Raw genomic sequence first — 16530 nt, 5'->3', positions numbered from 1 at the left:
TTAACTGACAATTTTATTATTTAAAGCAAATGCACTCTTAATAATGTCTTTCATTCTTGAAGGATTGGGATACAAACTTTGCTCAAAGTAGTCATTGCAATATTATTGAAGAAAAATATCAAAGTTTAGCCCGAATAGCGTTTTTTCAGCTGCCCTTTTCATTTACAGAATAATTTATATATGTTGTTATATAACTCTTTAGTTTCATTTAAAGAAACAGTGAAAACTGAAAAATGATCCAAATATTACCATAAAGGCAAAGATACACTAAAGAAAACTGACTTATTTCTCTGGATACTTGAAATATGCAGGCTTATCTTAGTTTTGACAAGATTTTTCTGTAGAAACTAAATTTCAACTGGTGGGGGGGGGGGCGAAATGAGGCCTGGAGGGAAAAACTGGGTCTGGAGGGGGCAGTTACTCCCTCTGCACCATAGCAAATTACGCCCCTGGGTGTGTCCTCAACATGAGTGCTGATGCCCCTCAAACTAAAGCTGTATCTTTAAACACAATTTTCAATTTTGTAAGACAATGCTTCAAAAGAAAGGCATTTAGTAGTACTTGTGTATAACAAAAGATAGAATTTTCGTACATATAGAAAAGGAACAAAACTCCCACTGTTTCTACCCAGGGTATGAGGGTATTGAGAGGAAATTAATCAGAGCCATAAAACAGAGGAATCACACAGCTCATGAAGGATTCGGCCATCCTTATGTATGTGCATACGAGGAACTTTTTTACACTACCTACCACTTAAAATAATACGAATCATTTATTACGTGAGACTAGGGTGAAAAATCCAAAAATCAGTCAGAATAACTGCATGACAACTTTACTCAACATAGAGGCGAAAACAAACAATAATTTCAAAACTGAAAGTTTTGACGATTACGATAGGGTAGTGTGGACGGCCTAGATCCTGGAATTGTTCCATAGTCCATTGTGTTCTGACTAGTTGTGAATGGGAAGTCCACCGAAGAACTCTTCCACGTGTGTCTTTCCTGATTGAGAGAGGTGCTTGGGACCGCTTCCTGACGATAGAAAAAACAAAATAAAATGATGTTTATCCTCAAAAATGCGATCTAAATATTTCTTATGTACGTAAAAACAAGAGTAAGATTAATAAACAATATAAAAAAATTTCGCAAAAGGATGGTAGCAAAAAGATACAAAATAAAATGGACGGTTCCGGGATAGATGTATTAGCTCAGTAGATACTGATATATAATACATAATAGCATATAAACATAAAAATAATATACGATCATATAAATATAAAAATAATATAATATAATATAAAATGAATAATATAAAAGTAGAATTAAAAATAAAAATAAAACAATATAGAGTAAAACATAAAGCAAATATATAAAAAAAAAAACATTACAATGCATGAGCCGGTAAACAGTCACCTGGATCTAATAAGAACGGTGACAGCAATGACAAGGCTCTAACAATTCTGTAAAGACAGAGGATTTTACACTCATCATTCTGAGATTTTAATTTCCCTGGTTTGCTTAGTCTGCTTCTCTTGTAGGTTAAAATAATCAGTATATGACTTAAACACAGTTTTGCCTGAATCCAGAGACGTTGTTAAGTGGACGCGAGGCCAAGCGCCAACAATGACGCACTTGGCCAGAGTACTCGAAAAGATCGCAAAATACCGACGTGTTTCATTATAACTTTTTTTTTGTGTTTAAAAGCAACGATTTTTTTTTAATCAAAAATAACGTAAGTACGTCCGTGTGATAAAATGAGATTTGTTAAAAAATATACAAGATGTTCTCATATTTTGGTCCTAATTCATTACAGCGACCGATCACGGTAGTGGACCAGGAATTAATTACAGACATGCACCTTATAGGGCTCTTTTCTATTAATTAATTAAAAGTAAACTTTTTCCACAAAAGAAGTTTTTCTCAGAAAAGTAAAAAGCTACATTAAATCTAAGACGTGCAAAAATGAATTCAAATCACAATTCAAGTGTAATGCAAACAAAAATTACAATAAATAAATAAGTTAAATCCAAAGCGAATAGAATTTACAATAATTAATCAAGTTTTGCTTAAAACAAACAGAAACTACAGCAAACAGGATTACGGGTAACGCTCCCTTTACCTTATACAGGCCAGTACATCATCTGCGCTTTACTAAAATCAATTCTCATTTCGAGCAGTGAGTTTTTATTTGTCATACATCATCAGATTAGCCAAGATTACTGAAAAGATGTAACGAAATGCAGATCAACAGATTAATATACATGCATATACATTCCTGATAAGTCTCTGCAATTTCGTATTAATTAATGTTATAAAAAAGAAAATGAGTGATTGTTACGAAAAGTGATTATTTATTGTAATTTCTGTTCGTTTTACACTTGAATTACAATTCGACTTTATTTCCGCTCCTCTTAGGTCTAACGTAACTCTTTACTTTTATTTGAAAAACTTTTTTTCTTGTAAGACATTTTGCAAACAGTTGTACCATAGATCTTTGTATGGATGGGTACGTGGTATATAATTCAAGTAAATGAATTGAAAATCTGTATGATCTTTGGGCTTATAGGTTTGAAGCCATCCCGAGCACTATCATTTTATAACCCTGCATACAGAAAAAAGGAAATCGACCATCCCCCTCAACACATCTTGAAAATTTCACCTTAATTCCCTTAGGGGTCTCTGAGACGCTGCAGATAAACACATTTGAAAACGTTGAATACACATAATGCCTTTTATTTTAGTATAAAATTCCCCTCAATATGCCTTGAAAGTCTTAACTTAATACTCTTAGTGGCTCCTGAAATATTACAGGTACGTTCTTTTGACCATCTGGATGCAAATAGTGTATTTCGATTCAGATCAACATCCCCAAAAAGTTTCAACTTAATACCCTCAGGCATTCCTAAGGTATTGCAGACACGCCCTTTTGATAACCTGGATTCATAGTTTCTTCTGATTTAGTTCAACATCCCCCAAACATGCCCTGGAAGTTCCAACTTGATAGACTTAGTAATTTCTTAGATGTACATATTATCTTTTTATTCAGTTAAACATTCCCAACAACATACCCTGAAAGTTCCAAAGTTATCCCTTTAACTTTTCCTGTGATATTACATAGACACCGTTATTTGTATCTGAAAAAAAAAACATGCTGCCTTTTGAAAAGCTTTACACCCCCTTAACTTCCTATGAAATTTTCAAATTAATATCCTAGATCTTAGGATCCAATATCCTAGGTAGAAGAGAGAGGGATTTCGCACAAGATGTTTGTGATTTGTAGATCCTGTAAGATACGTTAATTTATGACCGCTATACAACAACAAAAGAAGCGGGATAAGGAGAAAGAAAGAGACGAATAGAATGCTTAACTTATAAATTTTTTCTTAAAGAAAACATTAATAGGCGATGAACAAATGTGAAACTCAGGTGATTACGGAAACTAAACAATCTATAACCTATCACACTCTTCCTGATCTATTCAGGCAGAATTAAACTCTGCAGGATAATAGTTAAGACACTAGATACAGTAACGGGGCGGTAACTACTGCAAAACTGAATTTTTTAATTTTTTTTTTACATATTCGCTATTGCACCAGAACACAACAAATCAAGTACCCGATCTTTGTCAATGCACATTTGAAATAAAAAAATAAGTAAGTAAGGAAAGTAGACAATAAGATGTGAAGGGGACGATATGGACAGAATTGCAAAGGGCATAGAAGATGCAGATAGACAGTAGAGTAATAAAATTTCACATTGGTATGTTGAGAAATTGAGAAGGGCTAGTCAGTTCGCAGAAAACCTTGTAAAAGACACGTGATAGCTAAAGGTTATCGGTTAAAGATACGCCTTTCTAAACATTGATGGCCAAAGCTTGGACATCCTTCATGGGATAGTGCAACTGAGAAAGAAAAAGTTGGTTGGCTTTGCTTAATTCCGAAGATAGTTTGCTTAACGATTCAGATGTTCAGCCGACTGAATACTGGAGCTGTTTTTGTCAAAATACCGATTAGAGTGCAAAATTTTTTAAACATTATGCCAATTGTTCAGTTTTAATTTTGATTGCCGTGTTTGAAACGTCGTCATATAAGAGTTTTCCAGCCTTTTCAAGATCTTAGAAAAAAAATAATTTCAAAAATGCGACAGGTATAGCTACACTCTGTGAAATACGGGATTAAGTGATATGAATTTTTCAATTTAAGTATTGTTTGAAGGCCTAATTGAATTTTTTAAAATTAAGTGATAGTGCTGATAAAATAATCGCTATCTTGGGACCTGGTAAATGCGATAGCAAAGTAGAACATTACTAAATCCTTTTTAATTTTTGCTGTATCTTGCCATCACAACCGTTATTATATTTCATTATGAAACATAATTTTTCTTTTTTTCCACAAGAGCAAAGACAGAAAGATCTTAAAATCGTAAGAATATTTTATGCTCTCGAGGAGAGTGGTGGTCCAATGGGACGTTCCATTCTCTTACTAAAATCTACTATTGGTTACCATTAACTTAAGTTCGGGATTTATCCTTAATCTGACAACATGGGGCCACAAATTACCATGGTTCGAGTGCCAACCGGATGTCGAAAGATACCTTTTGTTTGAGTTATCTTGAGTACACATTACTCAACACAACGGTAGATTCCAGCTTTTATGATCCATCTACCAAAAAATATCAGTCTATTCTGATATCTTTCTGTATTTTATTCTTGAGACACTGGGAAACTGAATTCTTTTTGAAAAAAAGCAGCAACAATAACTTCAGGTCACCGCTTATTGCAATGCTGGATTTCTTACGTTTTGTAATGTACCGAATTTCAAAGATGAAGATGTATCAAAGAAAACAAGAGGCAAAAATGTCCTCGGAGGTAGACAGAAAGCAACACTCACAAGATGGGGTCCTAACCAACGAGAATACATAGCACACCATGCGGTTGTAACTTTACAATCCATGAAACCAAGTATTTCATAGAAAAAGAGGTTGATTATTGTACAAATCTGGACGAATTTTCCAATCATGTCGGGGCTATGTGGTGATCAATTTAGACCAATCAAGAATTTCTATTTTAATCATGCTTCAATGCAGTTTCTTCTGCTCTTAATCTACTATTTTCTCGGGATATTACTACATTCTTTTCAGCTTAACGGAGTCAACCAGTTAGCAATTTCCCATTTTTATTTCGGTTACTGAAACCTTGTACGTTACATATAATGTTCAAATTATAAAGAACTGTATTAGATGAAAAAGAGAATATATACCAGGTAGTATTATCTGAAAGTACAAAAACTAATAAGATAAAAAATAAAGCTTGTTTCCAAGAAAAGTACAATTACAGCCATCAAGAGTTACCCAGTAAAATCTTAAAGCAAGTAACACATTCTGTATGTTTTTTTTCTAGTTACGTCTTCTTTCAACTTGCTTTATATTGGGCTAAAAATAAGAGACTGACATGGCAAAAAGGACCCCGGGGATATGGCTTACGTTTCATAATTGATAATGCAACAATGCTGATGATGGGTGCCTAATAATAGTCACCCAAGCTTTCGTCTATAGTGCCCAGAAGTCCGACGAACAATGCAAAAGGCTTATTCTCAGACCAGAAAATGAATGAACGGTCTATATTTTACCACAATGTTTACGGCCATAATGCTGCTAAACTGGATTACATAAGAAACTTGTGCCTCGTGTACAATGTTGTTTGCGTCCAAGAACACTTGTTAATCACCGATAAATTTGGGCTCTTTCAGTTGGCTCCTAATAAATCCAAGCACATTCATGAGGCTAAGCGCTCCAGTGCCAGGGGCCGCCCTAGTGGCGGACTTGCGATATTCATTAACGAGAATATAGACTGTCGTAAAATGGAATCGTGCGAGTTCTATATAGCGGTTGAGTTCCCTGGCCCCAGTGCTTTCACGCCAGTCAATATCTACCTACCAGCTAATATGAATATGGTCCATAGGGAAAAACGGCATGCCAAGGCTTTTGGTCGACTTGGAAGACTGCTCCAGTGTGACCGCTTTTCGAAAGGAAAGTTACAAGACGTTCTTATTTCATGTATCCCGAGTGATTGTTCTCCATATATTAAAGATTAAAACTTTCGTTCATTCACAATTCAGAAAGAACAAGAAATATTGATCACGTCTTTTCTAATATCACTATTCCCTTACCTATACTTGTGAATTCAGAGCATACATCAAAAATCATCTTGGTCTCAAGTTTAGTGTTCCTGGTAGTCACGCAGTGAAATCAAAAAGTCCAGCTCACATACTAAGATGCAAGTAGAAAAAGAATAATCTCAGTTTATACCAGTCGACGTGTGACGAAATCCTGGGCAAAAAAACAAAATCCCTTTTCAGCTTATTGTCCGTGGGTGTGATGACAAAATCACACTCAGTACATACTGTGCTGAAATCACTCACGCGCTAAAAGATGCTGAATATGCCTCAGTTCTTAGTGCAGGTATTAAGAAAGGTACAAGGAAAAGGGGATGGAGTGACTATCCGTACGTGAATCAAGCTAAAAGAAGGTCGAAGATGTGGTACTTCTTGTGGCACGTATTGGGCAGGTCTAGGTCTGGCACGGTCTTTAATCTCTTTCGTAAAACAAAAAGAGAATATAAAGCATTTTTGGATGAGCTGAAAGTGAAAGAAGCAGAAACTGCTTCAGAAGAGGCTCTCCGTGACCCGCAGAATATGTGGAAAAAATTCAAAAGTAGTTAAGTTCAGCCAACGCCTTCTGCCACGATACCTCAGGATCAATGGTTAAAACATTATTCGAAGGTTTGTGGGTCAAATAATATTCCTTTAGAAAAGCAATATGATGAAATATGATGAAGCTTTTGAAGAAGTGAAATTATTTTGTGGTTTCTGAGAATGGTGTTTTGGGGGCGGTTCGCCGGTTGAAGGGTAAAAAAGCTCACGGTCTTGATGGTGTTGGGTGTAATCATGGTTCCCCGCTTTTGTTTCAGCATCTGCGACTAATTTTTCAGTTGTGTGTAGATAGTGCCATCGTTTCTAACTCTTGTGACCCCTCCGATCCCTGTCCCGATGATTCACTTATGTTGAGTTTTTCTTTAAGTGTATTGTAGGATAATTTAGATAAACTTGTGTCTGGTTATAGCGCTATTGGTCTACAAGTCAATGGCCAGAAAACCGAATTCCTGGTTTTCAACCCGATGAAATTGGATTCGTTAGCACCAACTATATCCAACTGTAGCACTGATTCCAACTGTAGCAATAGTAGCACCAACTATAAGGTGCTTCTGTTGCACAGTCTCCTTAACTTAAATATTTGGAAAAGAGTCACTTTCTTTTGATTTCGTGATATGGTGAGACAAGAAAACAACGAGAACTCTTTGTCTTGACATCCTTGGTCAAACCTGCAAGTGAGTTATGGCAAACTTGCCCCGCTGAAGAACTCTTACAATCGGCAAATATTAGAGAGGCTACATAGAACAGTGGCTTTGCCACATGTTCTTTACCTGTCCCCCCTATGGGAATGGTTTACAGGAACAGAGCGACTAAAGGTCACTTCTCTTGAAGAAGTATCGAATTTAAGACCCCTGTGAAGTTCTGGCAGAGCTGGAAAGTCATGCTAGAAATGGTGCGCTTGAGCACCTATACAATTTCCTGCCGTTGCACGTTATCTACGAGCTATGAATGTATATAGTGTATAGTCTAATCGTTAGTTCTTGAAGTAGCATTTTGCGTGCTGTTCCGCCATATTTTTGTATTATTGGTGGGCTAAAATAAAATATCTATCTATCTATATATAGAAGAATATTCTTTGAATTTTTGTAGAATATGAAATCTTAATGAAAGTTTTGCAATATTAATAGCAAAGCGGAAAAGGAGCTCTAACAGGAGTCAATTACAGCTTGATTATAATACAGAATTTAGCATTTTCTTTTTTAAATATCTTTGCCAATCTAGATCTTATATTGTTAAGCACCTTATATACCTAATTGTTCATAGAATTTATAGCACTGAACACAGTATAAATGAAATATGATTGTTTAACTTGGTTAAGTGAAAATTATACAGTCACAGATATATACAATATATATATATATATATATATATATATATATATATATATATATATATATATATATATATATATATATATATATATATACATATATATGTAAAGATCTAGAAAATTTGAGAATTACATTTCTATTGAAAAAGATTTCCGTTGTTAATTAATTAGTTTTTGGTAATAGTGAGAGCCAAAAAAAGAAAAGAAAAGAAACGTGGCAGAAAAATTAGCAGAAAACTAACAGATGGCACCAAATCCTGAAGAAAGTGTAGCTTTCCTTTGAAGAAGTAGCTATCTTTGGGAGTCATCAGATTGCTAATGTTTGTATTTTTACAAACTAAAAGCGTACTCAACTTTGACTAATAGGCTTCACTTTTTTGTTTGGTATTTCAAGAAAAGACCAAAAGGAAAAAAATATTTGTATTCTGATGTCCTTGGTATTTTAAAATATCCTATTCTGGCATTTTTTTTTTTTTTATACTAACTTTTATCATCTTAGGCTTACCTGTTGCAAGGTAGCCTTGGTGACCTCTACAAAAATTAACTTGCTGTGAGGGAGGATATATCTCTAAAAAAAAAAAAAACGCGACTTCTGCGAAGAGTAATGGGGTCTGGAAGACGAGAAGACCCCATAGGTGTCTGGTTTGGACCCTCCAGGTTAATCTTGAATGATGACACAGTGATTGTACTTGACGGGTATGTCATTTTTTATTATTTTATTTTCGTTATATATATAGAAAAAAATTGATAAAGATTACATATGAAGGTCTCAAAGGACTATTTTGTAACTGAACCAATTAGTTTCTTTTCTTTGCTTTACAAATTTAGCGTTTGATCTTAGTTACGTTCTGAACCTTACAGGAGTAAATCAACTGAATGTTCGTAACTGAATTATTTAGTCTCATTCCTTCGTTTTATAAATTTGGTATTTGATCTTAACTAATTTCTGAACCTTACAGGAGTAACTCAATTGAATATTTGTATTTGTCTTGATCTTAATTTTGCGTTTACTCTACAATTTCCTCGTCATTTTAACGTCTTGTTTTTTTTATTTAAATTTAATTAAGTTTGTATACAACTAATTTTTCAACTAACCATAGAAGGTATCACTGAGGCTGAACGATAGACCTCCACTGTCGGTTCTCTTGTTGTCTCCGTAGAACTATAGAATCTTGAGCCGTACACGTCACACAACAAAAATTGAACGCCACGTAAAAACATCAGTTCGATTCCATACTGCAACACAAGGGCCCCAAATCCCTACAAAGGCAAAAAAGAAACGTAAAGAATTGTGTGATATATTCAAGATATAAGTCATATATTTCTCTAACACTTCTACATTAGGCCTATAAATTGTCTTTATATATATATTATCGTCACGAGTAAAGCTTTACTCGTGGATTCTGTATTTTCGATGTGATAGAAACAAATTGTTTTCAAAATCTAAATTATTTATTTTTGACGGAAGTAATCAAGGACGAGGTCTTATAAAAAACAAAATTTAATAAAAAGACAATACATAAAACAAACAAAGCTTTTTAATTTCTAAAGACAATGGCTGCCTTCTGCTTAACCTTTAAGATCGCCTGCGAGTCCAAGGGACTTGTCGATCATGTGTCAATCCTAAAACTCGGTCGCCCGCCTGACACTTTGGCTCTTAAGTTTTTATTCACTTCCACTATTTTGATTTTAATTCAATCAACTTTGAATTAAAATCAACTAGGCAGAAATGAATAAAAACTATCATTACCCATTATTAGATGATAATAGTCACCAGGTTTTACTGTCATAGGCAGCGCGATAGCGCTGCCTAAGTAAAGAACGATGTGGGCACTATGTTTTGTTCATTTTTTTTTCCTCCATACCCGGGCACTTTGTATCGAAGGAGTTGTCGTAGAAACTTCGAAAAGGTCTCATTCGATTGGAAATTGGACCGGCTAGTGCCCTATTTAATAGTCGAAAGTGATTGGAGAGTAACTAACCCGCCCACGCCCATCATTCCCCCCAACACATCCAATCAAAATAGCCATCTTGTTCAGCGTAATTGATTTCCAGATAGAAAATATGTTTTTGAGGAGGACACTCCCCCAAAACCCTCAGAGCAAGGGTTTTAAGTTATGCCCTGAGGACATATAGAACAATACTGGCACAATGTATTATTGATTATTTTTTTCCTTTTTAGCAGTGCAATTCGTATCGAAGAAGTTGTCGTAGAAACTTAAAAAAGGGCTCATTCAACTGGAAATTGGAGTGGCTTGTGCCCTTTTTAATAGTCGAAAGTGATTGTAAGGCAACTAACACCCCTTCCTCGCCTAACCATATTGTTCAGCATACTTGATTTCCAGATAGAAATTATGTTTTTGAGGAGGACTCTCCCCCACAGCCTTCAGGGCAAGGGTTGTAAGTTATGACCTGGGGGCATATACAGTTTTTTATAGAAAGTGTTTTCCTAGAAACTTTAGAAGAGGCTCATTCGATTGGATATTCAAAGGGCTAGTGCCCTTTTGGATAGTCGAAAATGATCGGAGAGCAACTATCCCCCCCGCCCATCATTCCCCCAAAAACATCCAATCAAAATTTTGAGATAGTCAATTTGTTCAGTGTAGTTGATTTCCAGATAGAAAACATGTTTTTGAGGAAGACAGTCCCCCACCACCCTGGGCAAGGTTTTTAATTTATGCCCTGAGAGCTTATGTGCCAACTATGGTGGCACAATGTATTATTTATTATTTTTTTTCCTTTAGAGCAGGGCATTTTGTATCGAAGAAGTTGTCGTAGAAACTTCAAAAAGGGCTCATTCAATTGGAAATTGGAATGGCTTGTGCCCTTTTTAATAGTCGAAAGTGATTGGAAGGGCAACCAACACCCCTTCAACGTCCATCATTCCCCCAAACACATCCAATCAAAATTTTTAGATAGCCATTTTGTTCAGCGTAGTTGATTCCCAGATAGAAAATATGTTTTTGAGGAGGACACTCCCCCACAACCCTCGGGGCAAGAGTTTTAAGTTATGCCCTGAGGCATTTCCAAATAGAAATTATGTTTTTGAGGAGGACACTCCCCCACAGCCTTCAGGGCAAGGGTTGTGAGTTATGCCTTGGGGACATATAGGGTCTTATAGAAAGCGCTGTTGTAGAAACTTCAAAAAGGGCTCATTCAATTGGAAATTGACAGGCCTAGTGCCCTTTTTAATAGTCGAAAGTGATTGAAGGGCAACAAACCCCCCTGTCACACCCACCATTTCCTCAAAAATATCCAATCAAAATTTTGAGATATTCATTTTGTTCAACGTAGTCGAAAGTTCTGGAAATTAGGTCTTTTAGGATGATAACCCTATCAGAGCACTCAGTGCAAGGGTTGTAAGTTTATATAGAAAGTTGTTGTAAAAATTTCAAAAAGGGCTCATTTGATTGGAAATTGAAATTGCCCTTTTTAATAGTCGAAAGTGAGCGGAGAGTAATTAACCCCCATCTCACGCCCATCATTTCCCCAAACACATTCAATCACGGCTTAGAGATTAGCCATTTTATTCAACGTAGTTGAAAGTTCTAGAAATTATGTATTTAAGAATGACAAACCCCCCAGAGCCCCCAGGGCAAAGGTTGTAAGTTATGCCCTGGGGGTATATAAGGTTTTGATGGATAGCGTTGTCGTAAAAACTTCAAAGGGGGCTCATTCAATTGGAAATTGAGAGGGCTAGTGCCCTTTTTAGTAATCGGAAATTATTTGAGGGTAACTAACCCCCCTCTCACGCCCACCGTTCCCCCAAACACATCCGATCAAAATTTTTAGATAGCCATTTTGTTCAACGTTGCAGAAAGTTCTGGAAGTTAGGTCTTTGAGGATGACACCACCCCCTAGCTCTCAGGGCAAGGGTTGTAAGTTATACCCTGGGGGCATATAAGGTTTTTATAGAAAGTGTTGTCGTAGAAACTTCAAAGGGGCTCTTTTGACTGGAAATTAAAAGGGCTAGTGCCATTTTTAATAGTTTAAAGTTATTGGAGAGCGAATAACGCTCCTCGCACGCCCACCATTTTTCCAAACACATCCAATCAAAATTTTGAGATAGCGATTTTGTTTAACTTAGTTGAAAGTTCTGGAAATTAGATCTTAGATGATGACAACTACCCTCACAGCCTTTAGAACAACGATTGTATTTTCTGTCCAGCGAGTATATAAGGTGAAGAAAGAAAATGTTTTTGTAGAGTATCAAGAAAGGCTACTGTGATGGGAAATCGAAAGGTCTTGTGCTCTTTTTAACAGTCGACAGTTACTGAAAGGCTTGACATTTTTATAGTAAAGATCGACATGGGTATAATGTATTATTTTTTGTTGTTGTTTAGACCAGGGGACTTCGTATCGAAGGACTTATCGTAGGAACTTCGAAAAAGGCTCATTCAATTGAAAATAGTAAGGGCTGATGCCCTTTTTAATAGTCGAAAGTGATTGGAGGGAAACTAATCCCCCTCCCACGCCCACCCTCCCATTTGCCGTTGTTTAAAAACTAAATTTTGCCTTAAGATTAAATCAAAATGCACTATGTAAATGCTAATTCCCAATAAGGCATCTCAGCAGTATCCCAAGAACGACAGAGGGTATTATGTTCAAACTTTCGGGGCTGCTTATGCTCTTAAAATTTTACCAAATCAAAATACCGTAAATGTATCCAAGCTATCAAAGAAAGTAAATAGATTTTTTTCCTAATGGTATCAATTTCAGGGGTTTCTAGTTCAGGGCAGCTATAGGAGGTATGAAACTAAATTAAATACTATTTGTGTCCAGATTTTTAAAAGGGTGTATGTTGTTAAAAATTGCTGAAAATTTTTCTCCAGCACACAAATAGCAGGCCAGACTATAAATTCTTAAAAAAAACGAAAAGATTTAAAGTATCATGTTCTTTTTCCCTACAAAGACTACGTCAATATAAAAGAAACATAAAATAATTTAAACAACTTTTTAAGAAAACAAGTTTTTAAAATAAAAGTAAAGAGCTCCATTAAATAAAAATGAACAAAAATAAAACCAAATAATCTTCCCAGCTTAAAACTACCACAAATCAGCATCGATAAATAAATGAAACCCAAAACGAACAGAAATTACAATAAGTAACCAAGTCAAACTCAAAACGAGCAGAAATTAACACGAGTAGGGCTCAAAACCCCTTTGCATTCCCAAGGCCAAAACATAATTTGCACTTTACTAAAAAAAATACAAATGAATGTGCATTGTCAGTTTAATATACATATACTGATATTTAGTAATCAAAATGTTAATATTATTTGATCTCTCAGTCTAAAAAGTATCGTATTACTAAGATTTGCTGCCTAAAGAGACCAGACTAATGCTTCGATAGTTACCACACTCACTCTTATCATTTTTCTTATACAGTGGTTTAATTAAGTTTTTTTTTCTAAAATCACTAGGTACCTCCCCTTTTTTAAAATCATATTCATAATCTTCGGTAACTTGTTTCTAACTTCAGAGCCACCATATTTAAGAAACTCATTTACCAAACTATCAGGACCTGGAGCCTTATAATTCTTTAATCCTTTTAGTACTGTCCGGATTGACAATTCCCTCTCAATTTATTAACATGCCAGTACAATATTTTACTATTATGCCGTCTAGCTGCATCTTCCAGATCCTCGGCAATTTTATCCATGGCCTCTACTTCACACCTGTTTAGTTCATATTTTAATGTTTTCTCGATTTTCATTACATCCCTTTTAATTTCATATGATCTATCACTCAGATAATTCTTGTACAAGCCCCTTCTCCTCTCTATTAAACATAAAGCTTATTCACTAATATTCCTAGCTGCAGTCCTAACTTTCTTCCCTAAGACACAATCAGCAACTTCACCAATTGTTTGCATAAAATTATTCCATCTATCTTCTACATTGTCAAATTTTAAATTCTCCAGTTAATTATTCAACTGTTCCTTGAAAGTTTTTCTCAAATTTCCATCCTGGAGTCTATGAACATCATAATTTCCCGGGAGGTAGCTACCCTTCGGAAATTTCAGCTTTAAATTAACGCTAGACACTACTAGATAGTGATCTTTACTTTTAACATCAATAACAACACTCCTATATACCCTAGTATATTGTATTGATCCTGCCAGTCATTGGTTTACAATAATATAATCAATAAGGTTTTCTGTTTTACCGTCACGTGAATACCGTGTTAACTTATGGGCCATTTTATGACCAAACACCGCATTGGTTATAACCTGATTGGTATACCTACAGAATTACAAGAGTCTGTAGCCATTACTGTTTTCTTTTCCTACTCCAGATTTACTTAGGCTAGAATACCAACTATCCCTATTTCTACCGATCTGGGCGTAAAATCTCCTAATAAAACACCATATTTATACCTAAGACCCCGTCTATTTGCTCCTGTAACTGTAAGTGAAATTCATCCGGGTCAGTAGTATCTCCGTCAGTCGTTTCTACAGGGGCGTATACTACTATAACTGATACCCTGAACTTTTTAGTTATAAAATGAGCGATTAGCATTCTATTATTAATACCATCCCAGCCCAAACAAGACTTAGCAGCTTCCTTATTCTTCATGAGCCTTACTCCCTGTCTATGTGCCCACATTCTACATATTTTTCGATTCTTCTTCTTTTAATTTTTTACATTTTCCAAACCATTTACCAATTTTACTAAGCCTACGCATTCTTCCCAATTCTGAAACGCCATCCTCCGAAAAAACACGTTCCCGTTTGACTATTTGAATTCAACTGATTCCAAAAATTAGCATGAACTGAATCTTAGCAATAGCAAAATGTCATTATGAGTAGGATTGATAAAATTGGAACACAGGAACAATAAAACCTACTTTTTCTTTTTTTAAATATTATCCTTTTTTATTTTTATTCTGTTTTACTTTTAATATTTTACTGAAAAACAACCGAAGAGAACTAATAAAACATCACACAGTTTTTTTTAAGCGATCCAACTAAAAGACATTTTTCAGGAGACGAGAAAAGGAAGAAAGAGAGAGAGAAAAAAAAACTTTTGGATATAAAAAAATATGAATATAATAAATATAGCAAAGAATTTTGATTATTAAATCTGTCAATTATTTAGTTTTCATAAAATGATTTGTACTTTCTTACTAAATAATTTACTGCCTTACCATTTATGATTAAAATGATATAAAAATACGTAATAATGGGTAAAACTTTTAATTCACATAGTAAAAAATATTGCAAATATATTTTACTAGTAAAAGCCCGAATATTTCAGTTTGATGTCCAGAAGCGTTTTTCAAAAAAAAAAAAAAAAAAAAAAAAAAAAAAAAAAAAAAAAAAGCAAGAAAACTAGACTGAACAGATAAAACATACAAGAAAATAACACAAAGAGATGAATAACGTTATACAGCAAAAGTAAAAAAAGGAAAGACAGAAGAAACTTACGTGTGACTAATTATAGTTTCTACTCATTCAGGCTTTTTTATATTAACATTTTTTTTTTTTTGGTTTTTCCCATTCTTGTTGCAGTTTTATTATCTTAATTCTTCTGCTTCTATAAAACCTGAATTCATAAAAGCCTACCCTACAAAGCCCAAATTTGATTACACAAGAGGTCCTTACTTTATACAGACCCAGGCGTCCTTCTTCAGCTATAATAGACCTCCAACAGTCCCAAAACCCTTCGTACCTGGTTACAATTGGCACAACACTAATTCCGTCATCAAGGTTGTCAATTATTGTCCGCGTACCTTGCAAGTAAAGCCTAGAAAATGCTTAATACATATAGAAATTAAATGAAAAACAACAACAAAATATAAGTGGGAGTTTCCAGCCATAAATATTTATTCGATGTATTGTTTTTATAAGTGTCTTTTAACCATTATATCCTTAAAATATGTTTATTTCAGTTGGTTGTGATAAATGTACAGTTTTTATCGTTTGCTGCTTTTGTACAATTTTGTTTTGGTTCTTCGGGTGTTTTCCTTTTACACTATGAAGGGCTGATTTAACATTTGTACTTGTCGAAGCCACAGCAATTAAAGACAATTGCTTCAAAAATCACTGCTGACGTGGGAGTTGAGCCCAAGATTTCTCGGTAACAAGCCAGAGCTGGCAACCCTGGATTAAGCACAACCGTTGATCCTTTCATAGCTTTTTGTTGCAGACTATTTGCTTTGAAAGCTACTTTGAAATAAATCTTATCTTAATTAAATAGTATTTCAAGAAATTAAAAAAAAACAAAATCAAAATAGAAATAGGCAATAAACATATAAGTAAAAAAACCTATTAATTTCAGTAGTTACTTCAGTGAATTCAACTAACCGAAAAAGCACAGCATGTGACAACCCATTGTTATTTCCGTTCAGACTTAGTTTTTTTTTGTTTCTGTCATCCCTAGTTACTCCACCAGCCAAAAATTTGGACCCCTCTCCCCAAGTTTTAAACTTAGCACCTTGTGCTGTATTAAAGAATAAAAAACTTTTGAGAAATAGTTCCAACGTTATC

The 16530-nt window shown here is 34.9% G+C and overlaps 1 long non-coding RNA gene across 1 annotated transcript; it reads right to left on the bottom strand.

Annotated features, from left to right (window-relative positions):
• Positions 1 to 816: 816 nt before the first annotated feature.
• On the bottom strand, positions 817 to 15818 carry LOC148945153 (uncharacterized). Its single transcript, XR_016142683.1, has 3 exons — positions 15646 to 15818; positions 9135 to 9299; positions 817 to 1031 (listed from the first exon to the last, which is right to left on the bottom strand). It is a non-coding gene; the product is annotated as an uncharacterized LOC148945153 (long non-coding RNA).
• Between the last annotated feature and the right edge of the window lie 712 nt (positions 15819 to 16530).

Source organism: Artemia sp. Qi Xiang Cuo, chromosome 13, assembly GCF_049724085.1.
Source record: "Artemia sp. Qi Xiang Cuo chromosome 13, ASM4972408v1, whole genome shotgun sequence".
Taxonomy (NCBI): Eukaryota; Metazoa; Arthropoda; class Branchiopoda; order Anostraca; family Artemiidae; genus Artemia; species Artemia sp. Qi Xiang Cuo.
The sequence above is the reverse complement of the archived record's forward strand: the minus strand, read 5'-3'. Positions and strand labels throughout refer to the sequence as shown.